The sequence below is a fragment of the Electrophorus electricus genome, chromosome 13 (assembly GCF_041902795.1).
Source record: "Electrophorus electricus isolate QZ-2024a chromosome 13, ASM4190279v1, whole genome shotgun sequence".
NCBI lineage: Eukaryota > Metazoa > Chordata > Actinopteri > Gymnotiformes > Gymnotidae > Electrophorus > Electrophorus electricus.
Genome location: NC_137509.1, coordinates 20297269 through 20323267, shown reverse-complemented (window position 1 = coordinate 20323267; position 25999 = coordinate 20297269). Strand labels below are relative to the sequence as shown.

Sequence of the window (25999 nt, the reverse complement as noted above, 5' to 3'; positions counted from 1 at the left end):
GACAGTAAATTAAAGTGATGCAAGAGAAGCTTACAGCATCTCGTAGTCCAATGTGCTAACATATAGTTTTTTGATGAATCACTGCACTTCACATTCAGGCATGTGAGTTGGAGAGTAAATGAAAGTGATGCAAAAAAAACTTACAGCATCTGCTATTCCCAGGTGCTAACAGATAGTTTTTTTTATTAATCACTGCACTTCACATCCTAGCATGTCATCTTGAAAGTAAATTAAAGTGATGCAAGAGAAGCTTACAGCATCTCGTAGTCCAAGGTGCTAACAGATAGATTTTTGAGGAATCACTGCACTTCACATTCAGGCATGTGAGTTGGAGAGTAAATGAAAGTGATGCAAAAAAAACTTACAGCATCTGCTATTCCCAGGTGCTAACAGATAGTTTTTTTTATTAATCACTGCACTTCACATTTGAGCATGTCAGCTTGAAAGTAAATTAAAGTGATGCAAGAAAAGCTTACAGCACCTGGTATTCCTAGGTAGGGTCCCACCTCAGTACTATTCAGGCCCAAACTTGCTTAGCTTCCAAGGTCAGATGAGATTGGGCGTTCTCAAGCTGGTGTGGCCGTGAGCCTTAAACACTTACTCAAATTGCCTAATCATAGCAAATATGATCAAAGACCAATCTGACAATTTTTTTTATTAATCCCTGCACTTGACATTCTAGAATGTTATCTTGAATGTAATTAAATGATGCAATAAAAGCTTACAATACGGAGCTGGTATACTGAGGCACTAATTATTCACTGCACTTCAAATTTGAACATGATAGATTGAACATAAATTAAAGGGATGCAAACAATCTTACAGCACCTGCTATTCCCTGGTACTAAAATATTTCTATTTAATCTGTACACTTCACATACAAGCTTGTCAGTTGCAGATTAAAGTAAAGTGATGCAACAAAAACTTACAGCATCTGCTATTCCCAGGTGCTAACAGATAGTTTTTTTAATTAATCACTGCATTTCACATCCTAGCATGTCATCTTGACAGTAAATTAAAGTGATGCAAGAGAAGCTTACAGCATCTCGTAGTCCAATGTGCTAACATATAGTTTTTTGATGAATCACTGCACTTCACATTCAGGCATGTGAGTTGGAGAGTAAATGAAAGTGATGCAAAAAAAACTTACAGCATCTGCTATTCCCAGGTGCTAACAGATAGTTTTTTTTATTAATCACTGCACTTCACATTTGAGCATGTCAGCTTGAAAGTAAATTAAAGTGATGCAAGAAAAGCTTACTGCACCTGGTATTCCTAGGTAGGGTCCCACCTCAGTACTATTCAGGCCCAAACTTGCTTAGCTTCCAAGGTCAGATGAGATTGGGCGTTCTCAAGCTGGTGTGGCCGTAAGCCTTAAACACTTACTCAAATTGCCTAATCATAGCAAATATGATCAAAGACCAATCTGACAATTTTTTTTATTAATCCCTGCACTTGACATTCTAGAATGTTATCTTGAATGTAATTAAATGATGCAATAAAAGCTTACAATACGGAGCTGGTATACTGAGGCACTAATTATTCACTGCACTTCAAATTTGAACATGATAGATTGAACATAAATTAAAGGGATGCAAACAATCTTACAGCACCTGCTATTCCCTGGTACTAAAATATTTCTATTTAATCTGTACACTTCACATACAAGCTTGTCAGTTGCAGATTAAAGTAAAGTGATGCAACAAAAACTTACAGCATCTGCTATTCCCAGGTGCTAACAGATAGTTTTTTTAATTAATCACTGCATTTCACATCCTAGCATGTCATCTTGACAGTAAATTAAAGTGATGCAAGAGAAGCTTACAGCATCTCGTAGTCCAATGTGCTAACATATAGTTTTTTGATGAATCACTGCACTTCACATTCAGGCATGTGAGTTGGAGAGTAAATGAAAGTGATGCAAAAAAAACTTACAGCATCTGCTATTCCCAGGTGCTAACAGATAGTTTGAGTTAATTATTCACTGCACTTCAAATTTGAACATGATAGCTTGAACATAAATTAAAGGGATGCAATACAATCTTACAGCACCTGCTATTCCCTGGTACTAAAATATTTCTATTTAATCTGTACACTTCACATACAAGCTTGTCAGTTGCAGATTAAAGTAAAGTGATGCAACAAAAACTTACAGCATTTGCTATTCCCAGGTGCTAACACATAGTTTTTTTAATTAATCACTGCACTTCACATCCTAGCATGTCATCTTGAAAGTAAATTAAAGTGATGCAAGAGAATCTTACAGCATCTCGTAGTCCAAGGTGCTAAGAGATAGATTTTTGAGGAATCACTGCACTTCACATTCAGGCATGTGAGTTGGAGAGTAAATGAAAGTGATGCAAAAAAAACTTACAGCATCTGCTATTCCCAGGTGCTAACAGATAGTTTTTTTTATTAATCACTGCACTTCACATTTGAGCATGTCAGCTTGAAAGTAAATTAAAGTGATGCAAGAAAAGCTTACAGCACCTGGTATTCCTAGGTAGGGTCCCACCTCAGTACTATTCAGGCCCAAACTTGCTTAGCTTCCAAGGTCAGATGAGATTGGGCGTTCTCAAGCTGGTGTGGCCGTAAGCCTTAAACACTTACTCAAATTGCCTAATCATAGCAAATATGATCAAAGACCAATCTGACAATTTTTTTTATTAATCCCTGCACTTGACATTCTAGAATGTTATCTTGAATGTAATTAAATGATGCAATAAAAGCTTACAATACGGAGCTGGTATACTGAGGCACTAATTATTCACTGCACTTCAAATTTGAACATGATAGATTGAACATAAATTAAAGGGATGCAAACAATCTTACAGCACCTGCTATTCCCTGGTACTAAAATATTTCTATTTAATCTGTACACTTCACATACAAGCTTGTCAGTTGCAGATTAAAGTAAAGTGATGCAACAAAAACTTACAGCATCTGCTATTCCCAGGTGCTAACAGATAGTTTTTTTAATTAATCACTGCATTTCACATCCTAGCATGTCATCTTGACAGTAAATTAAAGTGATGCAAGAGAAGCTTACAGCATCTCGTAGTCCAATGTGCTAACATATAGTTTTTTGATGAATCACTGCACTTCACATTCAGGCATGTGAGTTGGAGAGTAAATGAAAGTGATGCAAAAAAAACTTACAGCATCTGCTATTCCCAGGTGCTAACAGATAGTTTGAGTTAATTATTCACTGCACTTCAAATTTGAACATGATAGCTTGAACATAAATTAAAGGGATGCAATACAATCTTACAGCACCTGCTATTCCCTGGTACTAAAATATTTCTATTTAATCTGTACACTTCACATACAAGCTTGTCAGTTGCAGATTAAAGTAAAGTGATGCAACAAAAACTTACAGCATTTGCTATTCCCAGGTGCTAACAGATAGTTTTTTTAATTAATCACTGCACTTCACATTTGAGCATGTCAGCTTGAAAGTAAATTAAAGTGATGCAAGAAAAGCTTACAGCACCTGGTATTCCTAGGTAGGGTCCCACCTCAGTACTATTCAGGCCCAAACTTGCTTAGCTTCCAAGGTCAGATGAGATTGGGCGTTCTCAAGCTGGTGTGGCCGTAAGCCTTAAACACTTACTCAAATTGCCTAATCATAGCAAATATGATCAAAGACCAATCTGACAATTTTTTTTATTAATCCCTGCACTTGACATTCTAGAATGTTATCTTGAATGTAATTAAATGATGCAATAAAAGCTTACAATACGGAGCTGGTATACTGAGGCACTAATTATTCACTGCACTTCAAATTTGAACATGATAGATTGAACATAAATTAAAGGGATGCAAACAATCTTACAGCACCTGCTATTCCCTGGTACTAAAATATTTCTATTTAATCTGTACACTTCACATACAAGCTTGTCAGTTGCAGATTAAAGTAAAGTGATGCAACAAAAACTTACAGCATCTGCTATTCCCAGGTGCTAACAGATAGTTTTTTTAATTAATCACTGCATTTCACATCCTAGCATGTCATCTTGACAGTAAATTAAAGTGATGCAAGAGAAGCTTACAGCATCTCGTAGTCCAATGTGCTAACATATAGTTTTTTGATGAATCACTGCACTTCACATTCAGGCATGTGAGTTGGAGAGTAAATGAAAGTGATGCAAAAAAAACTTACAGCATCTGCTATTCCCAGGTGCTAACAGATAGTTTGAGTTAATTATTCACTGCACTTCAAATTTGAACATGATAGCTTGAACATAAATTAAAGGGATGCAATACAATCTTACAGCACCTGCTATTCCCTGGTACTAAAATATTTCTATTTAATCTGTACACTTCACATACAAGCTTGTCAGTTGCAGATTAAAGTAAAGTGATGCAACAAAAACTTACAGCATTTGCTATTCCCAGGTGCTAACAGATAGTTTTTTTAATTAATCACTGCACTTCACATCCTAGCATGTCATCTTGAAAGTAAATTAAAGTGATGCAAGAGAAGCTTACAGCATCTCGTAGTCCAAGGTGCTAACAGATAGTTTTTTGAGGAATCACTGCACTTCACATTCAGGCATGTGAGTTGGAGAGTAAATGAAAGTGATGCAAAAAAAACTTACAGCATCGGCTATTCCCAGGTGCTAACAGATGGTTTTTTTTATTAATCACTGCACTTCACATTTGAGCATGTCAACTTGAAAGTAAATTAAAGTGATGCAAGAAAAGCTTGCAGCACCTGGTATTCCTAGGTAGGGTCCCACCTCAGTACTATCCAGGCCCAAACTTGTTTAGCTTCCAAGGTCAGATGAGCTTGGGCATTCTCAAGCTGGTGTGGCCATAAGCCTCAAACACTTACTCAAATTGCCTAATCATAGCAAATATGATCAAAGACCAATCTGACAATTTTTTTTATTAATCCCTGCAATTGACATTCTAGAATGTTATCTTGAATGTAAATTAAATGATGCAATAAAAGCTTACAACATCTGGTATACGGAGGCACTAACAGACAGTTTTTTGATGAATCACTGCACTTCACATTCAGGCATGTGAGTTGGAGAGTAAATGAAAGTGATGCAAAAAAAACTTACAGCATCGGCTATTCCCAGGTGCTAACAGATAGTTTGAGTTAATTATTCACTGCACTTCAAATTTGAACATGATAGCTTGAACATAAATTAAAGGGATGCAATACAATCTTACAGCACCTGCTATTCCCAGGTGCTAACAGATAGTTTTTTTTATTAATCACTGCACTTCACATTTGAGCATGTCAGCTTGAAAGTAAATTAAAGTGATGCAAGAAAAGCTTACAGCACCTGGTATTCCTAGGTAGGGTCCCACCTCAGTACTATTCAGGCCCAAACTTGCTTAGCTTCCAAGGTCAGATGAGATTGGGCGTTCTCAAGCTGGTGTGGCCGTAAGCCTTAAACACTTACTCAAATTGCCTAATCATAGCAAATATGATCAAAGACCAATCTGACAATTTTTTTTATTAATCCCTGCACTTGACATTCTAGAATGTTATCTTGAATGTAATTAAATGATGCAATAAAAGCTTACAATACGGAGCTGGTATACTGAGGCACTAATTATTCACTGCACTTCAAATTTGAACATGATAGATTGAACATAAATTAAAGGGATGCAAACAATCTTACAGCACCTGCTATTCCCTGGTACTAAAATATTTCTATTTAATCTGTACACTTCACATACAAGCTTGTCAGTTGCAGATTAAAGTAAAGTGATGCAACAAAAACTTACAGCATCTGCTATTCCCAGGTGCTAACAGATAGTTTTTTTAATTAATCACTGCATTTCACATCCTAGCATGTCATCTTGACAGTAAATTAAAGTGATGCAAGAGAAGCTTACAGCATCTCGTAGTCCAATGTGCTAACATATAGTTTTTTGATGAATCACTGCACTTCACATTCAGGCATGTGAGTTGGAGAGTAAATGAAAGTGATGCAAAAAAAACTTACAGCATCTGCTATTCCCAGGTGCTAACAGATAGTTTGAGTTAATTATTCACTGCACTTCAAATTTGAACATGATAGCTTGAACATAAATTAAAGGGATGCAATACAATCTTACAGCACCTGCTATTCCCTGGTACTAAAATATTTCTATTTAATCTGTACACTTCACATACAAGCTTGTCAGTTGCAGATTAAAGTAAAGTGATGCAACAAAAACTTACAGCATTTGCTATTCCCAGGTGCTAACAGATAGTTTTTTTAATTAATCACTGCACTTCACATCCTAGCATGTCATCTTGAAAGTAAATTAAAGTGATGCAAGAGAAGCTTACAGCATCTCGTAGTCCAAGGTGCTAACAGATAGTTTTTTGAGGAATCACTGCACTTCACATTCAGGCATGTGAGTTGGAGAGTAAATGAAAGTGATGCAAAAAAAACTTACAGCATCGGCTATTCCCAGGTGCTAACAGATGGTTTTTTTTATTAATCACTGCACTTCACATTTGAGCATGTCAACTTGAAAGTAAATTAAAGTGATGCAAGAAAAGCTTGCAGCACCTGGTATTCCTAGGTAGGGTCCCACCTCAGTACTATCCAGGCCCAAACTTGCTTAGCTTTCAAGGTCAGATGAGCTTGGGCATTCTCAAGCTGGTGTGGCCATAAGCCTCAAACACTTACTCAAATTGCCTAATCATAGCAAATATGATCAAAGACCAATCTGACAATTTTTTTTATTAATCCCTGCAATTGACATTCTAGAATGTTATCTTGAATGTAAATTAAATGATGCAATAAAAGCTTACAACATCTGGTATACGGAGGCACTAACAGACAGTTTTTTGATGAATCACTGCACTTCACATTCAGGCATGTGAGCTGGAGAGTAAATGAAAGTGATGCAAAAAAAACTTACAGCATCGGCTATTCCCAGGTGCTAACAGATAGTTTGAGTTAATTATTCACTGCACTTCAAATTTGAACATGATAGCTTGAACATAAATTAAAGGGATGCAATACAATCTTACAGCACCTGCTATTCCCAGGTGCTAACAGATAGTTTTTTTTATTAATCACTGCACTTCACATTTGAGCATGTCAGCTTGAAAGTAAATTAAAGTGATGCAAGAAAAGCTTACAGCACCTGGTATTCCTAGGTAGGGTCCCACCTCAGTACTATTCAGGCCCAAACTTGCTTAGTTTCCAAGGTCAGATGAGATTGGGCGTTCTCAAGCTGGTGTGGCCGTAAGCCTTAAACACTTACTCAAATTGCCTAATCATAGCAAATATGATCAAAGACCAATCTGACAATTTTTTTTATTAATCCCTGCACTTGACATTCTAGAATGTTATCTTGAATGTAATTAAATGATGCAATAAAAGCTTACAATACGGAGCTGGTATACGGAGGCACTAATTATTCACTGCACTTCAAATTTGAACATGATAGCTTGAACACAAATTAAAGGGATGCAATACAATCTTACAGCACCTGCTATTCCCTGGTACTAAAATATATCTATTTAATCTGTACACTTCACATACAAGCTTGTCAGTTGCAGATTAAAGTAAAGTGATGCAACAAAAACTTACAGCATCTGCTATTCCCAGGTGCTAACAGGTAGTTTTTTTAATTAATCACTGCATTTCACATCCTAGCATGTCATCTTGACAGTAAATTAAAGTGATGCAAGAGAAGCTTACAGCATCTCATAGTCCAATGTGCTAACATATAGTTTTTTGATGAATCACTGCACTTCACATTCAGGCATGTGAGTTGGAGAGTAAATGAAAGTGATGCAAAAAAAACTTACAGCATCTGCTATTCCCCGGTGCTAACAGATAGTTTGAGTTAATTATTCATTGCACTTCAAATTTGAACATGATAGCTTGAACATAAATTAAAGGGATGCAATACAATCTTACAGCACCTGCTATTCCCTGGTACTAAAATATTTCTATTTAATCTGTACACTTCACATACAAGCTTGTCAGTTGCAGATTAAAGTAAAGTGATGCAAGAAAAACTTACAGCATCTGCTATTCCCAGGTGCTAACAGATAGTTTTTTTAATTAATCACTGCATTTCACATCTTAGCATGTCATCTTGACAGTAAATTAAAGTGATGCAAGAGAAGCTTACAGCATCTCGTAGTCCAAGGTGCTAACAGATAGATTTTTGAGGAATCACTGCACTTCACATTCAGGCATGTGAGTTGGAGAGTAAATGAAAGTGATGCAAAAAAAACTTACAGCATCTGCTATTCCCAGGTGCTAACAGATAGTTTGAGTTAATTATTCACTGCACTTCAAATTTGAACATGATAGCTTGAACATAAATTAAAGGGATGCAATACAATCTTACAGCACCTGCTATTCCCAGGTGCTAACAGATAGTTTTTTTTATTAATCACTGCACTTCACATCCTAGCATGTCATCTTGACAGTAAATTAAAGTGATGCAAGAGAAGCTTACAGCATCTCGTAGTCCATGGTGCTAACAGATATTTTTTTGATGAATAACTGCACTTCACATTCAGGCATGTGAGTTGGAGAGTAAATGAAAGTGATGCAAAAAAAAACTTACAGCATCTGCTATTCCCAGGTGCTAACAGATAGTTTTTTTTATTAATCACTGCACTTCACATTTGAGCATGTCAGCTTGAAAGTAAATTAAAGTGATGCAATAAAAGCTTACAGCACCTGGTATTCCTAGGTAGGGTCCCACCTCAGTACTATCCAGACCCAAACTTGCTTAGCTTCCAAGGTCAGATGAGATTGGGCGTTCTCAAGCTGGTGTGGCCGTAAGCTTTAAACACTTACTCAAATTTCTTAATCATAGCAAATATGATCAAAGACCAATCTGACAATTTTTTTTATTAATCCCTGCACTTGACATTCTAGAATGGTATCTTGAATGTAAATTAAATGATGCAATAAAAGCTTACAACATCTGGTATACGGAGGCACTAACAGACAGTTTTTTGATGAATCACTGCACTTCACATTCAGGCATGTGAGTTGGAGAGTAAATGAAAGTGATGCAAAAAAAAATTACAGCATCTGCTATTCCCAGGTGCTAACAGATAGTTTGAGTTAATTATTCACTGCACTTCAAATTTGAACATGATAGCTTGAACATAAATTAAAGGGATGCAATACAATCTTACAGCACCTGCTATTCCCTGGTACTAAAATATTTCTATTTAATCTGTACACTTCACATACAAGCTTGTCAGTTGCAGATTAAAGTAAAGTGATGCAACAAAAACTTACAGCATCTGCTATTCCCAGGTGCTAACAGATAGTTTTTTTAATTAATCACTGCACTTCACATCCTAGCATGTCATCTTGAAAGTAAATTAAAGTGATGCAAGAGAAGCTTACAGCATCTCATAGTCCAAGGTGCTAACAGATAGATTTTTGAGGAATCACTGCACTTCACATTCAAGCATGTGAGTTGGAGAGTAAATGAAAGTGATGCAAAAAAAACTTATAGCATCTGCTATTCCCAGGTGCTAACAGATAGTTTTTTTTATTAATCACTGCACTTCACATTTGAGCATGTCAGCTTGAAAGTAAATTAAAGTGATGCAAGAAAAGCTTACAGCACCTGGTATTCCTAGGTAGGGTCCCACCTCAGTACTATCCAGGCCCAAACTTGCTTAGCTTCCAAGGTCAGATGAGATTGGGCGTTCTCAAGCTGGTGTGGCCGTAAGCCTTAAACACTTACTCAAATTGCCTAATCATAGCAAATATGATCAAAGACCAATCTGACAATTTTTTTTATTAATCCCAGCACTTGACATTCTAGAATGTTATCTTGAATGTAAATTAAATGATGCAATAAAAGCTTACAACATCTGGTATACGGAGGCACTAACAGACAGTTTTTTGATGAATCACTGCACTTCACATTCAGGCATGTGAGTTGGAGAGTAAATGAAAGTGATGCAAAAAAAACATACAGCATCTGTTATTCCCAGGTGCTAACAGGTAGTTTGAGTTAATTATTCACTGCACTTCAAATTTGAACATGATAGCTTGAACATAAATTAAAGGGATGCAATACAATCTTACAGCACCTGCTATTCCCTGGTACTAAAATATTTCTATTTAATCTGTACACTTCACATACAAGCTTGTCAGTTGCAGATTAAAGTAAAGTGATGCAACAAAAACTTACAGCATCTGCTATTCCCAGGTGCTAACAGATAGTTTTTTTAATTAATCACTGCATTTCACATCTTAGCATGTCATCTTGACAGTAAATTAAAGTGATTCAAGAGAAGCTTACAGCATCTCGTAGTCCAAGGTGCTAACAGATAGTTTTTGATGAATCACTGCACTTCACATTCAGGCATGTGAGTTGGAGAGTAAATGAAAGTGATGCAAAAAAAACTTACAGCATCTGCTATTCCCAGGTGCTAACAGATAGTTTTTTTTATTAATCACTGCACTTCACATTTGAGCATGTCAGCTTGAAAGTAAATTAAAGTGATGCAAGAAGATCTTACAGCACCTGGTATTCCTAGGTAGAGTCCCACCTCAGTACTATCCAGGCCCAAACTTGCTTAGCTTCCAAGGTCAGATGAGATTGGGCGTTCTCAAGCTGGTGTGGCCGTAAGCCTTAAACACTTACTCAAATTGCCTAATCATAGCAAATATGATCAAAGACCAATCTGACAATTTTTTTTATTAATCCCTGCACTTGACATTCTTGAATGTTATCTTGAATGTAAATTAAATGATGCAATAAAAGCTTACAACATCTGGTATACGGAGGCACTAACAGACAGTTTTTTGATGAATCACTGCACTTCACATTCAGGCATGTGAGTTGGAGAGTAAATGAAAGTGATGCAAAAAAAACGTACAGCATCTGCTATTCCCAGGTGCTAACAGATAGTTTGAGTTAATTATTCACTGCACTTCAAATTTGAACATGATAGCTTGAACATAAATTAAAGGGATGCAATACAATCTTACAGCACCTGCTATTCCCTGGTACTAAAATATTTCTATTTAATCTGTACACTTCACATACAAGCTTGTCAGTTGCAGATTAAAGTAAAGTGATGCAACAAAAACTTACAGCATCTGCTATTCCCAGGTGCTAACAAATAGTTTTTTTAATTAATCACTGCACTTCACATCCTAGCATTTCATCTTGACAGTAAATTAAAGTGATTCAAGAGAAGCTTACAGCATCTCGTAGTCCAAGGTGCTAACAGATAGTTTTTGATGAATCACTGCACTTCACATTCAGGCATGTGAGTTGGAGAGTAAATGAAAGTGATGCAAAAAAAACTTACAGCATCTGCTATTCCCAGGTGCTAACAGATAGTTTTTTTTATTAATCACTGCACTTCACATTTGAGCATGTCAGCTTGAAAGTAAATTAAAGTGATGCAAGAAGATCTTACAGCACCTGGTATTCCTAGGTAGAGTCCCACCTCAGTACTATCCAGGCCCAAACTTGCTTAGCTTCCAAGGTCAGATGAGATTGGGCGTTCTCAAGCTGGTGTGGCCGTAAGCCTTAAACACTTACTCAAATTGCCTAATCATAGCAAATATGATCAAAGACCAATCTGACAATTTTTTTTATTAATCCCTGCACTTGACATTCTTGAATGTTATCTTGAATGTAAATTAAATGATGCAATAAAAGCTTACAACATCTGGTATACGGAGGCACTAACAGACAGTTTTTTGATGAATCACTGCACTTCACATTCAGGCATGTGAGTTGGAGAGTAAATGAAAGTGATGCAAAAAAAACGTACAGCATCTGCTATTCCCAGGTGCTAACAGATAGTTTGAGTTAATTATTCACTGCACTTCAAATTTGAACATGATAGCTTGAACATAAATTAAAGGGATGCAATACAATCTTACAGCACCTGCTATTCCCTGGTACTAAAATATTTCTATTTAATCTGTACACTTCACATACAAGCTTGTCAGTTGCAGATTAAAGTAAAGTGATGCAACAAAAACTTACAGCATCTGCTATTCCCAGGTGCTAACAAATAGTTTTTTTAATTAATCACTGCACTTCACATCCTAGCATTTCATCTTGACAGTAAATTAAAGTGATGCAAGAGAAGCTTACAGCATCTCGTAGTCCAAGGTGCTAACAGATAGATTTTTGAGGAATCACTGCACTTCACATTCAAGCATGTGAGTTGGAGAGTAAATGAAAGTGATGCAAAAAAAACTTATAGCATCTGCTATTCCCAGGTGCTAACAGATAGTTTTTTTTATTAATCACTGCACTTCACATTTGAGCATGTCAGCTTGAAAGTAAATTAAAGTGATGCAAGAAGATCTTACAGCACCTGGTATTCCTAGGTAGAGTCCCACCTCAGTACTATCCAGGCCCAAACTTGCTTAGCTTCCAAGGTCAGATGAGATTGGGCGTTCTCAAGCTGGTGTGGCCGTAAGCCTTAAACACTTACTCAAATTGCCTAATCATAGCAAATATGATCAAAGACCAATCTGACAATTTTTTTTATTAATCCCTGCACTTGACATTCTAGAATGTTATCTTGAATGTAAATTAAATGATGCAATAAAAGCTTACAACATCTGGTATACGGAGGCACTAACAGACAGTTTTTTGATGAATCACTGCACTTCACATTCAGGCATGTGAGTTGGAGAGTAATTGAAAGTGATGCAAAAAAAACTTACAGCATCGGCTATTCCCAGGTGCTAACAGATAGTTTTTTTTTATTAATCACTGCACTTCACATTTGAGCATGTCAGCTTGAAAGTAAATTAAAGTGATGCAAGAAAAGCTTACAGCACCTGGTATTCCTAGGTAGAGCCCCACCTCAGTACTATCCAGGCCCAAACTTGCTTAGCTTCCAAGGTAAGATGAGATTGGGCGTTCTCAAGCTGGTGTGGCCGTAAGCCTTAAGCACTTACTCAAATTGCCTAATCATAGCAAATATGATCAAAGACCAATCTGACAATTTTTTTTATTAATCCCTGCACTTGACATTCTAGAATGTTATCTTGAATGTAAATTAAATGATGCAATAAAAGCTTGCAACATCTGGTATACGGAGGCACTAACAGACAGTTTTTTGATGAATCACTGTACTTCACATTCAGGCATGTGAGTTGGAGAGTAAATGAAAGTGATGCAAAAAAAATGTACAGCATCTGCTATTCCCAGGTGCTATCAGATAGTTTGAGTTAATTATTCACTGCACTTCAAATTTGAACATGATAGCTTGAACATACATTAAAGGGATGCAATACAATCTTACAGCACCTGCTATTCCCTGGTACTAAAATATTTCTATTTAATCTGTACACTTCACATACAAGCTTGTCAGTTGCAGATTAAAGTAAAGTGATGCAACAAAAACTTACAGCATCTGCTATTCCCAGGTGCTAACAGATAGTTTTTTTAATTAATCACTGCATTTCACATCCTAGCATGTCATCTTGACAATAAATTAAAGTGATTCAAGAGAAGCTTACAGCATCTCGTAGTCCAAGGTGCTAACAGATAGTTTTTGATGAATCACTGCACTTCACATTCAGGCATGTGAGTTGGAGAGTAAATGAAAGTGATGCAAAAAAAACTTACAGCATCGGCTATTCCCAGGTGCTAACAGATAGTTTTTTTTATTAATCACTGCACTTCACATTTGAGCATGTCAGCTTGAAAGTAAATTAAAGTGATGCAAGAAAAGCTTACAGCACCTGGTATTCCTAGGTAGGGTCCCACCTCAGTACTATCCAGGCCCAAACTTGCTTAGCTTCCAAGGTCAGATGAGGTTGGGCGTTCTCAAGCTGGTGTGGCCATAAGCCTTAAACACTTACTCAAATTGCCTAATCATAGCAAATATGATCAAAGACCAATCTGACAATTTTTTTTATTAATCCCTGCACTTGACATTCTAGAATGTTATCTTGAATGTAAATTAAATGATGCAATAAAAGCTTACAACATCTGGTATAAGGAGGCACTAACAGACAGTTTTTTGATGAATCACTGCACTTCACATTCAGGCATGTGAGTTGGAGAGTAAATGAAAGTGATGCAAAAAAAACTTACAGCATCGGCTATTCCCAGGTGCTAACAGATAGTTTTTTTATTAATCACTGCACTTCACATTTGAGCATGTCAGCTTGAAAGTAAATTAAAGTGATGCAAGAAAAGCTTACATCACCTGGTATTCCTAGGTATGGTCCCACCTCAGTACTATACAGGGCCAAACTTGCTTAGTTTCCAAGGTCAGATGAGATTGGGCGTTCTCAAGATGGTGTGGCCGTAAGCCTTAAACACTTACTCAAATTGCCTAATCATAGCAAATATGATCAAAGACCAATCTGACAATTTTTTTTATTAATCCCTGCACTTGACATTCTAGAATGGTATCTTGAATGTAAATTAAATGATGCAATAAAAGCTTACAACATCTGGTATACGGAGGCACTAACAGACAGTTTTTTGATGAATCACTGCACTTCACATTCAGGCATGTGAGTTGGAGAGTAAATGAAAGTGATGTAAAAAAAACTTACAGCATCGGCTATTCCCAGGTGCTAACAGATAGTTTTTTTTATTAATCACTGCACTTCACATTTGAGCATGTCAGCTTGAAAGTAAATTAAAGTGATGCAAAAAAAGCTTACATCACCTGGTATTCCTAGGTAGGGTCCCACCTCAGTACTATCCAGACCCAAACTTGTTTAGCTTCCAAGGTCAGATGAGATTGGGCGTTCTCAAGCTGGTGTGGCCGTAAGCCTTAAACACTTACTCAAATTGCTTAATCATAGCAAATATGATCAAAGACCAATCTGACAATTTTTTTTTATTAATCCCTGCACTTGACATTCTAGAATGTTATCTTGAATGTAAATTAAATGATGCAATAAAAGCTTACAACATCTGGTATACGGAGGCACTAACAGACAGTTTTTTGATGAATCACTGCACTTCACATTCAGGCATGTGAGTTGGAGAGTAAATGAAAGTGATGCAAAAAAAACTTACAGCATCTGCTATTCCCAGGTGCTAACAGATAGTTTGAGTTAATTATTCACTGCACTTCAAATTTGAACATGATAGCTTGAACATAAATTAAAGGGATGCAATACAATCTTACAGCACCTGCTATTCCCTGGTACTAAAATATTTCTATTTAATCTGTACACTTCACATACAAGCTTGTCAGTTGCAGATTAAAGTAAAGTGATGCAACAAAAACTTACAGCATCTGCTATTCCCAGGTGCTAACAGATAGTTTTTTTAATTAATCACTGCATTTCACATCCTAGCATGTCATCTTGACAGTAAATTAAAGTGATTCAAGAGAAGCTTACAGCATCTCGTAGTCCAAGGTGCTAACAGATAGTTTTTGATGAATCACTGCACTTCACATTCAGGCATGTGAGTTGCAGAGTAAATGAAAGTGATGCAAAAAAAACTTACAGCATCGGCTATTCCCAGGTGCTAACAGATAGTTTGAGTTAATTATTCACTGCACTTCAAATTTGAACATGATAGCTTGAACATAAATTAAAGGGATGCAATACAATCTTACAGCACCTGCTATTCCCTGGTACTAAAATATTTCTATTTAATCTGTACACTTCACATACAAGCTTGTCAGTTGCAGATTAAAGTAAAGTGATGCAACAAAAACTTACAGCATCTGCTATTCCCAGGTGCTAACAGATAGTTTTTTTAATTAATCACTGCATTTCACATCCTAGCATGTCATCTTGACAGTAAATTAAAGTGATTCAAGAGAAGCTTACAGCATCTCGTAGTCCAAGGTGCTAACAGATAGTTTTTGATGAATCACTGCACTTCACATTCAGGCATGTGAGTTGGAGAGTAAATGAAAGTGATGCAAAAAAAACTTACAACATCGGCTATTCCCAGGTGCTAACAGATAGTTTTTTTTATTAATCACTGCACTTCACATTTGAGCATGTCAGCTTGAAAGTAAATTAAAGTGATGCAAGAAAAGCTTAAAGCACCTGGTATTCCTAGGTAGGGTCCCACCTCAGTACTATCCAGGCCCAAACTTGCTTAGCTTCCAAGGTCAGATGAGATTGGGCGTTCTCAAGCTGGTGTGGCCGTAAGCCTTAAACACTTACTCAAATTGCCTAATCATAGCAAATATGATCAAAGACCAATCTGACAATTTTTTTTATTAATCCCTGCACTTGACATTCTAGAATGTTATCTTGAATGTAAATTAAATGATTCAATAAAAGCTTACAACATCTGGTATACGGAGGCACTAACAGACAGTTTTTTGATGAATCACTGCACTTCACATTCAGGCATGTGAGTTGGAGAGTAAATGAAAGTGATGCAAAAAAAACGTACAGCATCTGCTATTCCCAGGTGCTAACAGATAGTTTGAGTTAATTATTCACTGCACTTCAAATTTGAACATGATAGCTTGAACATAAATTAAAGGGATGCAATACAATCTTACAGCACCTGCTATTCCCTGGTACTAAAATATTTCTATTTAATCTGTACACTTCACATACAAGCTTGTCAGTTGCAGATTAAAGTAAAGTGATGCAACAAAAACTTACAGCATCTGCTATTCCCAGGTGCTAACAGATAGTTTTTTTAATTAATCACTGCATTTCACATCCTAGCATGTCATCTTGACAGTAAATTAAAGTGATTCAAGAGAAGCTTACAGCATCTCGTAGTCCAAGGTGCTAACAGATAGTTTTTGATGAATCACTGCACTTCACATTCAGGCATGTGAGTTGGAGAGTAAATGAAAGTGATGCAAAAAAAACTTACAGCATCGGCTATTCCCAGGTGCTAACAGATAGTTTGAGTTAATTATTCACTGCACTTCAAATTTGAACATGATAGCTTGAACATAAATTAAAGGGATGCAATACAATCTTACAGCACCTGCTATTCCCTGGTACTAAAATATTTCTATTTAATCTGTACACTTCACATACAATCTTGTCAGTTGCAGATTAAAGTAAAGTGATGCAACAAAAACTTACAGCATCTGCTATTCCCAGGTGCTAACAGATAGTTTTTTTAATTAATCACTGCATTTCACATCCTAGCATGTCATCTTGACAGTAAATTAAAGTGATTCAAGAGAAGCTTACAGCATCTCGTAGTCCAAGGTGCTAACAGATAGTTTTTGATGAATCACTGCACTTCACATTCAGGCATGTGAGTTGGAGAGTAAATGAAAGTGATGCAAAAAAAACTTATAGCATCTGCTATTCCCAGGTGCTAACAGATAGTTTTTTTTATTAATCACTGCACTTCACATTTGAGCATGTCAGCTTGAAAGTAAATTAAAGTGATGCAAGAAAAGCTTACAGCACCTGGTATTCCTAAGTAGGGTCCCACCTCAGTACTATCCAGGCCCAAACCTGCTTAGCTTCCAAGGTCAGATGAGATTGGGCGTTCTCAAGCTGGTGTGGCCGTAAGCCTTAAACACTTACTCAAATTGCCTAATCATAGCAAATATGATCAAAGACCAATCTGACAATTTTTTTTATTAATCCCTGCACTTGACATTCTAGAATGTTATCTTGAATGTAAATTAAATGATGCAATAAAAGCTTACAACATCTGGTATACGGAGGCACTAACAGACAGTTTTTTGATTAATCACTGCACTTCACATTCAGGCATGTGAGTTGGAGAGTAATTGAAAGTGATGCAAAAAAAACTTACAGCATCGGCTATTCCCAGGTGCTAACAGATAGTTTTTTTTTATTAATCACTGCACTTCACATTTGAGCATGTCAGCTTGAAAGTAAATTAAAGTGATGCAAGAAAAGCTTACAGCACCTGGTATTCCTAGGTAGAGCCCCACCTCAGTACTATCCAGGCCCAAACTTGCTTAGCTTCCAAGGTAAGATGAGATTGGGCGTTCTCAAGCTGGTGTGGCCGTAAGCCTTAAGCACTTACTCAAATTGCCTAATCATAGCAAATATGATCAAAGACCAATCTGACAATTTTTTTTATTAATCCCTGCACTTGACATTCTAGAATGTTATCTTGAATGTAAATTAAATGATGCAATAAAAGCTTACAACATCTGGTATACGGAGGCACTAACAGACAGTTTTTTGATGAATCACTGCACTTCACATTCAGGCATGTGAGTTGGAGAGTAAATGAAAGTGATGCAAAAAAAATGTACAGCATCTGCTATTCCCAGGTGCTATCAGATAGTTTGAGTTAATTATTCACTGCACTTCAAATTTGAACATGATAGCTTGAACATACATTAAAGGGATGCAATACAATCTTACAGCACCTGCTATTCCCTGGTACTAAAATATTTCTATTTAATCTGTACACTTCACATACAAGCTTGTCAGTTGCAGATTAAAGTAAAGTGATGCAACAAAAACTTACAGCATCTGCTATTCCCAGGTGCTAACAGATAGTTTTTTTAATTAATCACTGCATTTCACATCCTAGCATGTCATCTTGACAATAAATTAAAGTGATTCAAGAGAAGCTTACAGCATCTCGTAGTCCAAGGTGCTAACAGATAGTTTTTGATGAATCACTGCACTTCACATTCAGGCATGTGAGTTGGAGAGTAAATGAAAGTGATGCAAAAAAAACTTACAGCATCGGCTATTCCCAGGTGCTAACAGATAGTTTTTTTTATTAATCACTGCACTTCACATTTGAGCATGTCAGCTTGAAAGTAAATTAAAGTGATGCAAGAAAAGCTTACAGCACCTGGTATTCCTAGGTAGGGTCCCACCTCAGTACTATCCAGGCCCAAACTTGCTTAGCTTCCAAGGTCAGATGAGGTTGGGCGTTCTCAAGCTGGTGTGGCCATAAGCCTTAAACACTTACTCAAATTGCCTAATCATAGCAAATATGATCAAAGACCAATCTGACAATTTTTTTTATTAATCCCTGCACTTGACATTCTAGAATGTTATCTTGAATGTAAATTAAATGATGCAATAAAAGCTTACAACATCTGGTATACGGAGGCACTAACAGACAGTTTTTTGATGAATCACTGCACTTCACATTCAGGCATGTGAGTTGGAGAGTAAATGAAAGTGATGCAAAAAAAACTTACAGCATCGGCTATTCCCAGGTGCTAACAGATAGTTTTTTTATTAATCACTGCACTTCACATTTGAGCATGTCAGCTTGAAAGTAAATTAAAGTGATGCAAGAAGAGCTTACAGCACCTGGTATTCCTAGATAGAGTCCCACCTCAGTACTATCCAGGCCCAAACTTGCTTAGCTTCCAAGGTCACATGAGATTGGACGTTCTCAAGCTGGTGTGGCCGTAAGCCTTAAACACTTACTCAAATTGCCTAATCATAGCAAATATGATCAAAGACCAATCTGACAATTTTTTTTATTAATCCCTGCACTTGACATTCTAGAATGTTATCTTGAATGTAAATTAAATGATGCAATAAAAGCTTACAACATCTGGTATACGGAGGCACTAACAGACAGTTTTTTGATGAATCACTGCACTTCACATTCAGGCATGTGAGTTGGAGAGTAAATGAAAGTGATGCAAAAAAAATGTACAGCATCTGCTATTCCCAGGTGCTATCAGATAGTTTGAGTTAATTATTCACTGCACTTCAAATTTGAACATGATAGCTTGAACATACATTAAAGGGATGCAATACAATCTTACAGCACCTGCTATTCCCTGGTACTAAAATATTTCTATTTAATCTGTACACTTCACATACAAGCTTGTCAGTTGCAGATTAAAGTAAAGTGATGCAACAAAAACTTACAGCATCTGCTATTCCCAGGTGCTAACAGATAGTTTTTTTAATTAATCACTGCATTTCACATCCTAGCATGTCATCTTGACAATAAATTAAAGTGATTCAAGAGAAGCTTACAGCATCTCGTAGTCCAAGGTGCTAACAGATAGTTTTTGATGAATCACTGCACTTCACATTCAGGCATGTGAGTTGGAGAGTAAATGAAAGTGATGCAAAAAAAACTTACAGCATCGGCTATTCCCAGGTGCTAACAGATAGTTTTTTTTATTAATCACTGCACTTCACATTTGAGCATGTCAGCTTGAAAGTAAATTAAAGTGATGCAAGAAAAGCTTACAGCACCTGGTATTCCTAGGTAGGGTCCCACCTCAGTACTATCCAGGCCCAAACTTGCTTAGCTTTCAAGGTCAGATGAGATTGGGCGTTCTCAAGCTGGTGTGGCCGTAAACCTTATACGCTTACTCAAATTGCCTAATCATAGCAAATATGATCAAAGACCAATCTGACAATTTTTTTTATTAATCTCTGCACTTGACATTCTAGACTGTTATCTTGAATGTAAATTAAATGATGCAATAAAAGCTTACAACATCTGGTATACGGAGGCACTAACAGACAGTTTTTTGATGAATCACTGCACTTCACATTCAGGCATGTGAGTTGGAGAGTAAATGAAAGTGATGCAAAGAAAACTTACAGCATCTGCTATTCCGAGGTGCTAACAGATAGTTTGAGTTAATTATTCACTGCACTTCAAATTTGAACATGATAGCTTGAACATAAATTAAAGGGATGGAATACAGTCTTACAGCACCTGCTATTCCCTGGTACTAAAATATTTCTATTTAATCTGTACACTTCACATACAAGCTTGTCAGTTGCAGATTAAATTTAAGTGATTCAACAAAAACTTACAGCATCTGCTATTCCCAGGTGCTAACAGATAGTTTTTTTAATTAATCACTGCACTTCACATCCTAGCATGTCATCTTGAAAGTAAATTAAAGTGATGCAAGAGAAGCTTACAGCATCTCGTAGTCCAAGGTGCTAACAGATAGATTTTTGATGAATAACTGCACTTCACATTCAGGCATGTGAGTTGGAGAGTAAATGAAAGTGATGCAAAAAAAACTTACAGCATCGGCTATTCCCAGGTGCTAACAGATAGTTTTTTTTTATTAATCACTGCACTTCACATTTGAGCATGTCAGCTTGAAAGTAAATTAAAGTGATGCAAGAAGAGCTTACAGCACCTGGTATTCCTAGGTAGAGTCCCACCTCAGTACTATCCAGGCCCAAACTTGCTTAGCTTCCAAGGTCAAATGAGATTGCACTTTCTCAAGCTGGTGTGGCCGTAAGCCTTAAACACTTACTCAAATTGCCTAATCATAGCAAATATGATCAAAGACCAATCTGACAATTTTTTTTATTAATCCCTGCACTTGACATTCTAGAATGTTATCTTGAATGTAAATTAAATGATGCAATAAAAGCTTACAACATCTGGTATACGGAGGCACTAACAGACAGTTTTTTGATGAATCACTGCACTTCACATTCAGGCATGTGAGTTGGAGAGTAAATGAAAGTGATGCAAAAAAAACTTACAGCATCTGCTATTCCCAGGTGCTAACAGATAGTTTGAGTTAATTATTCACTGCACTTCAAATTTGAACATGATAGCTTGAACATAAATTAAAGGGATGGAATACAGTCTTACAGCACCTGCTATTCCCTGGTACTAAAAGATTTCTATTTAATCTGTACACTTCACATACAAGCTTGTCAGTTGCAGATTAGAGTAAAGTGATGCAACAAAAACTTACAGCATCTGCTATTCCCAGGTGCTAACAGATAGTTTTTTTAATTAATCACTGCACTTCACATCCTAGCATGTCATCTTGAAAGTAAATTAAAGTGATGCAAGAGAAGCTTAACAGCATCTCGTAGTCCAAGGTGCTAACAGATAGATTTTTGATGAATAACTGCACTTCACATTCAGGCATGTGAGTTGGAGAGTAAATGAAAGTGATGCAAAAAAAACTTACAGCATCGGCTATTCCCAGGTGCTAACAGATAGTTTTTTTTTATTAATCACTGCACTTCACATTTGAGCATGTCAGCTTGAAAGTAAATTAAAGTGATGCAAGAAGAGCTTACAGCACCTGGTATTCCTAGGTAGAGTCCCACCTCAGTACTATCCAGGCCCAAACTTGCTTAGCTTCCAAGGTCAGATGAGATTGGACGTTCTCAAGCTGGTGTGGCCGTAAGCCTTAAACACTTACTCAAATTGCCTAATCATAGCAAATATGATCAAAGACCAATCTGACAATTTTTTTTATTAATCCCTGCACTTGACATTCTAGAATGTTATCTTGAATGTAAATTAAATGATGCAATAAAAGCTTACAACATCTGGTATACGGAGGCACTAACAGACAGTTTTTTGATGAATCACTGCACTTCACATTCAGGCATGTGAGTTGGAGAGTAAATGAAAGTGATGCAAAAAAAACTTACAGCATCTGCTATTCCCAGGTGCTAACAGATAGTTTGAGTTAATTATTCACTGCACTTCAAATTTGAACATGATAGCTTGAACATAAATTAAAGGGATGCAATACAATCTTACAGCACCTGCTATTCCCTGGTACTAAAATATTTCTATTTAATCTGTACACTTCACATACAAGCTTGTCAGTTGCAGATTAAAGTAAAGTGATGCAACAAAAACTTACAGCATCTGCTATTCCCAGGTGCTAACAGATAGTTTTTTTAATTAATCACTGCATTTCACATCCTAGCATGTCATCTTGACAGTAAATTAAAGTGATTCAAGAGAAGCTTACAGCATCTCGTAGTCCAAGGTGCTAACAGATAGTTTTTGATGAATAACTGCACTTCACATTCAGGCATGTGAGTTGGAGAGTAAATGAAAGTGATGCAAAAAAAACTTACAGCATCTGCTATTCCCAGGTGCTAACAGATAGTTTTTTTTATTAATCACTGCACTTCACATTTGAGCATGTCAGCTTGAAAGTAAATTAAAGTGATGCAAGAAAAGCTTACAGCACCTGGTATTCCTAGGTAGGGTCCCACCTCAGTACTATCCAGGCCCAAACTTGTTTAGCTTCCAAGGTCAGATGAGATTGGGCGTTCTCAAGCTGGTGTGGCCGTAAGCCTTAAACACTTACTCAAATTGCCTAATAATAGCAAATATGATCAAAGACCAATCTGACAATTTTTTTTATTAATCCCTGCACTTGACATTCTAGAATGTTATCTTGAATGTAAATTAAATGATGCAATAAAAGCTTACAACATCTGGTATACGGAGGCACTAACAGACAGTTTTTTGATGAATCACTGCACTTCACATTCAGGCATGTGAGTTGGAGAGTAAATGAAAGTGATGCAAAAAAAACTTACAGCATCTGCTATTCCCAGGTGCTAACAGATAGTTTTTTTTATTAATCACTGCACTTCACATTTGAGCATGTCAGCTTGAAAGTAAATTAAAGTGATGCAAGAAAAGCTTACAGCACCTGGTATTCCTAGGTAGAGCCCCACCTCAGTACTATCCAGGCCCAAACTTGCTTACCTTCCAAGGTAAGATGAGATTGGGCGTTCTCAAGCTGGTGTGGCCGTAAGCCTTAAGCACTTACTCAAATTGCCTAATCATAGCAAATATGATCAAAGACCAATCTGACAATTTTTTTTATTAATCCCTGCACTTGACATTCTAGAATGTTATCTTGAATGTAAATTAAATGATGCAATAAAAGCTTACAACATCTGGTATACGGAGGCACTAACAGACAGTTTTTTGATGAATCACTGCACTTCACATTCAGGCATGTGAGTTGGAGAGTAAATGAAAGTGATGCAAAAAAAATGTACAGCATCTGCTATTCCCAGGTGCTATCAGATAGTTTGAGTTAATTATTCACTGCACTTCAAATTTGAACATGATAGCTTGAACATACATTAAAGGGATGCAATACAATCTTACAGCACCTGCTATTCCCTGGTACTAAAATATTTCTATTTAATCTGTACACTTCACATACAAGCTTGTCAGTTGCAGATTAAAGTAAAGTGATGCAACAAAAACTTACAGCATCTGCTATTCCCAGGTGCTAACAGATAGTTTTTTTAATTAATCACTGCATTTCACATCCTAGCATGTCATCTTGACAATAAATTAAAGTGATTCAAGAGAAGCTTACAGCATCTCGTAGTCCAAGGTGCTAACAGATAGTTTTTGATGAATCACTGCACTTCACATTCAGGCATGTGAGTTGGAGAGTAAATGAAAGTGATGCAAAAAAAACTTACAGCATCGGCTATTCCCAGGTGCTAACAGATAGTTTTTTTTATTAATCACTGCACTTCACATTTGAGCATGTCAGCTTGAAAGTAAATTAAAGTGATGCAAGAAAAGCTTACAGCACCTGGTATTCCTAGGTAGGGTCCCACCTCAGTACTATCCAGGCCCAAACTTGCTTAGCTTCCAAGGTCAGATGAGGTTGGGCGTTCTCAAGCTGGTGTGGCCATAAGCCTTAAACACTTACTCAAATTGCCTAATCATAGCAAATATGATCAAAGACCAATCTGACAATTTTTTTTTATTAATCCCTGCACTTGACATTCTAGAATGTTATCTTGAATGTAAATTAAATGATGCAATAAAAGCTTACAACATCTGGTATACGGAGGCACTAACAGACAGTTTTTTGATGAATCACTGCACTTCACATTCAGGCATGTGAGTTGGAGAGTAAATGAAAGTGATGCAAAAAAAACTTACAGCATCTGCTATTCCCAGGTGCTAACAGATAGTTTGAGTTAATTATTCACTGCACTTCAAATTTGAACATGATAGCTTGAACATAAATTAAAGGGATGGAATACAGTCTTACAGCACCTGCTATTCCCTGGTACTAAAATATTTCTATGTAATCTGTACACTTCACATACAAGCTTGTCAGTTGCAGATTAAAGTAAAGTGATGCAACAAAAACTTACAGCATCTGCTATTCCCAGGTGCTAACAGATAGTTTTTTTTATTAATCACTGCACTTCACATTTGAGCATGTCAGCTTGAAAGTAAATTAAAGTGATGCAAGAAAAGCTTACAGCACCTGGTATTCCTAGGTAGGGTCCCACCTCAGTACTATCCAGGCCCAAACTTGCTTAGCTTCCACGGTCAGATGAGATTGGGCATTCTCAAGCTGGTGTGGCCGTAAGCCTTAAACGCTTACTCAATTTGCCTAATCATAGCAAATATGATCAAAGACCAATCTGACAATTTTTTTTATTAATCCCTGCAATTGACATTCTAGAATGTTATCTTGAATGTAAATTAAATGATGCAATAAAAGCTTACAACATCTGGTATACGGAGGCACTAACAGACAGTTTTTTGATGAATCACTGCACTTCACATTCAGGCATGTGAGTTGGAGAGTAAATGAAAGTGATGCAAAAAAAACTTACAGCATCGGCTATTCCCAGGTGCTAACAGATAGTTTTTTTTTATTAATCACTGCACTTCACATTTGAGCATGTCAGCTTGAAAGTAAATTAAAGTGATGCAAGAAAAGCTAACAGCACCTGGTATTCCTAGGTAGGGTCCCACCTCAGTACTATCCAGGCCCAAACTTGCTTAGCTTCCAAGGTCAGATGAGATTGGGCGTTCTCAAGCTGGTGTGGCCGTAAGCCTTAAACACTTACTCAAATTGCCTAATCATAGCAAATATGATCAAAGACCAATCTGACAATTTTTTTTATTAATCCCTGCACTTGACATTCTAGAATGTTATCTTGAATGTAAATTAAATGATGCAATAAAAGCTTACAACATCTGGTATACGGAGGCACTAACAGACAGTTTTTTGATGAATCACTGCACTTCACATTCAGGCATGTGAGTTGGAGAGTAAATGAAAGTGATGCAAAAAAAACTTACAGCATCTGCTATTCCCAGGTGCTAACAGATAGTTTGAGTTAATTATTCACTGCACTTCAAATTTGAACATGATAGCTTGAACATAAATTAAAGGGATGCAATACAATCTTACAGCACCTGCTATTCCCTGGTACTAAAATATTTCTATTTAATCTGTACACTTCACATACAAGCTTGTCAGTTGCAGATTAAAGTAAAGTGATGCAACAAAAACTTACAGCATCTGCTATTCCCAGGTGCTAACAGATAGTTTTTTTAATTAATCACTGCATTTCACATCCTAGCATGT

General features: G+C 36.7%; 1 non-coding gene and 29 pseudogenes across 1 annotated transcript; all 30 read right to left on the bottom strand.

Annotated features, from left to right (window-relative positions):
* Positions 1–469: 469 nt before the first annotated feature.
* Positions 470–588, bottom strand: LOC145648736 (5S ribosomal RNA; annotated as a pseudogene).
* A 666-nt stretch (positions 589–1254) lies between these two features.
* On the bottom strand, positions 1255–1373 carry LOC145648951 (5S ribosomal RNA; annotated as a pseudogene).
* A 1105-nt stretch (positions 1374–2478) lies between these two features.
* On the bottom strand, positions 2479–2597 carry LOC145646491 (5S ribosomal RNA; annotated as a pseudogene).
* Positions 2598–3481: 884 nt separating this feature from the next.
* LOC145646490 (5S ribosomal RNA) lies at positions 3482–3600 on the bottom strand (annotated as a pseudogene).
* A 1105-nt stretch (positions 3601–4705) lies between these two features.
* On the bottom strand, positions 4706–4824 carry LOC145644167 (5S ribosomal RNA; annotated as a pseudogene).
* A 464-nt stretch (positions 4825–5288) lies between these two features.
* Positions 5289–5407, bottom strand: LOC145646489 (5S ribosomal RNA; annotated as a pseudogene).
* Positions 5408–6512: 1105 nt separating this feature from the next.
* LOC145644599 (5S ribosomal RNA) lies at positions 6513–6631 on the bottom strand (annotated as a pseudogene).
* A 464-nt stretch (positions 6632–7095) lies between these two features.
* LOC145649036 (5S ribosomal RNA) lies at positions 7096–7214 on the bottom strand (annotated as a pseudogene).
* A 1440-nt stretch (positions 7215–8654) lies between these two features.
* On the bottom strand, positions 8655–8773 carry LOC145648100 (5S ribosomal RNA; annotated as a pseudogene).
* Positions 8774–9564: 791 nt separating this feature from the next.
* Positions 9565–9683, bottom strand: LOC145648910 (5S ribosomal RNA). Its single transcript, XR_014116513.1, has one exon. It is a non-coding gene; the product is annotated as a 5S ribosomal RNA (ribosomal RNA).
* A 790-nt stretch (positions 9684–10473) lies between these two features.
* On the bottom strand, positions 10474–10592 carry LOC145647955 (5S ribosomal RNA; annotated as a pseudogene).
* A 790-nt stretch (positions 10593–11382) lies between these two features.
* On the bottom strand, positions 11383–11501 carry LOC145647954 (5S ribosomal RNA; annotated as a pseudogene).
* A 791-nt stretch (positions 11502–12292) lies between these two features.
* On the bottom strand, positions 12293–12411 carry LOC145647953 (5S ribosomal RNA; annotated as a pseudogene).
* A 353-nt stretch (positions 12412–12764) lies between these two features.
* Positions 12765–12883, bottom strand: LOC145649819 (5S ribosomal RNA; annotated as a pseudogene).
* A 790-nt stretch (positions 12884–13673) lies between these two features.
* Positions 13674–13792, bottom strand: LOC145649098 (5S ribosomal RNA; annotated as a pseudogene).
* A 351-nt stretch (positions 13793–14143) lies between these two features.
* LOC145646039 (5S ribosomal RNA) lies at positions 14144–14262 on the bottom strand (annotated as a pseudogene).
* A 352-nt stretch (positions 14263–14614) lies between these two features.
* LOC145650449 (5S ribosomal RNA) lies at positions 14615–14733 on the bottom strand (annotated as a pseudogene).
* Positions 14734–15962: 1229 nt separating this feature from the next.
* Positions 15963–16081, bottom strand: LOC145649125 (5S ribosomal RNA; annotated as a pseudogene).
* A 1228-nt stretch (positions 16082–17309) lies between these two features.
* On the bottom strand, positions 17310–17428 carry LOC145647437 (5S ribosomal RNA; annotated as a pseudogene).
* A 353-nt stretch (positions 17429–17781) lies between these two features.
* On the bottom strand, positions 17782–17900 carry LOC145649818 (5S ribosomal RNA; annotated as a pseudogene).
* Positions 17901–18690: 790 nt separating this feature from the next.
* Positions 18691–18809, bottom strand: LOC145649097 (5S ribosomal RNA; annotated as a pseudogene).
* Positions 18810–19160: 351 nt separating this feature from the next.
* Positions 19161–19279, bottom strand: LOC145649692 (5S ribosomal RNA; annotated as a pseudogene).
* Positions 19280–20069: 790 nt separating this feature from the next.
* Positions 20070–20188, bottom strand: LOC145648751 (5S ribosomal RNA; annotated as a pseudogene).
* Positions 20189–20980: 792 nt separating this feature from the next.
* LOC145643657 (5S ribosomal RNA) lies at positions 20981–21099 on the bottom strand (annotated as a pseudogene).
* A 793-nt stretch (positions 21100–21892) lies between these two features.
* LOC145647850 (5S ribosomal RNA) lies at positions 21893–22011 on the bottom strand (annotated as a pseudogene).
* Positions 22012–22801: 790 nt separating this feature from the next.
* LOC145647240 (5S ribosomal RNA) lies at positions 22802–22920 on the bottom strand (annotated as a pseudogene).
* Positions 22921–23272: 352 nt separating this feature from the next.
* Positions 23273–23391, bottom strand: LOC145650472 (5S ribosomal RNA; annotated as a pseudogene).
* A 790-nt stretch (positions 23392–24181) lies between these two features.
* On the bottom strand, positions 24182–24300 carry LOC145649096 (5S ribosomal RNA; annotated as a pseudogene).
* A 571-nt stretch (positions 24301–24871) lies between these two features.
* Positions 24872–24990, bottom strand: LOC145649872 (5S ribosomal RNA; annotated as a pseudogene).
* A 353-nt stretch (positions 24991–25343) lies between these two features.
* On the bottom strand, positions 25344–25462 carry LOC145647895 (5S ribosomal RNA; annotated as a pseudogene).
* Between the last annotated feature and the right edge of the window lie 537 nt (positions 25463–25999).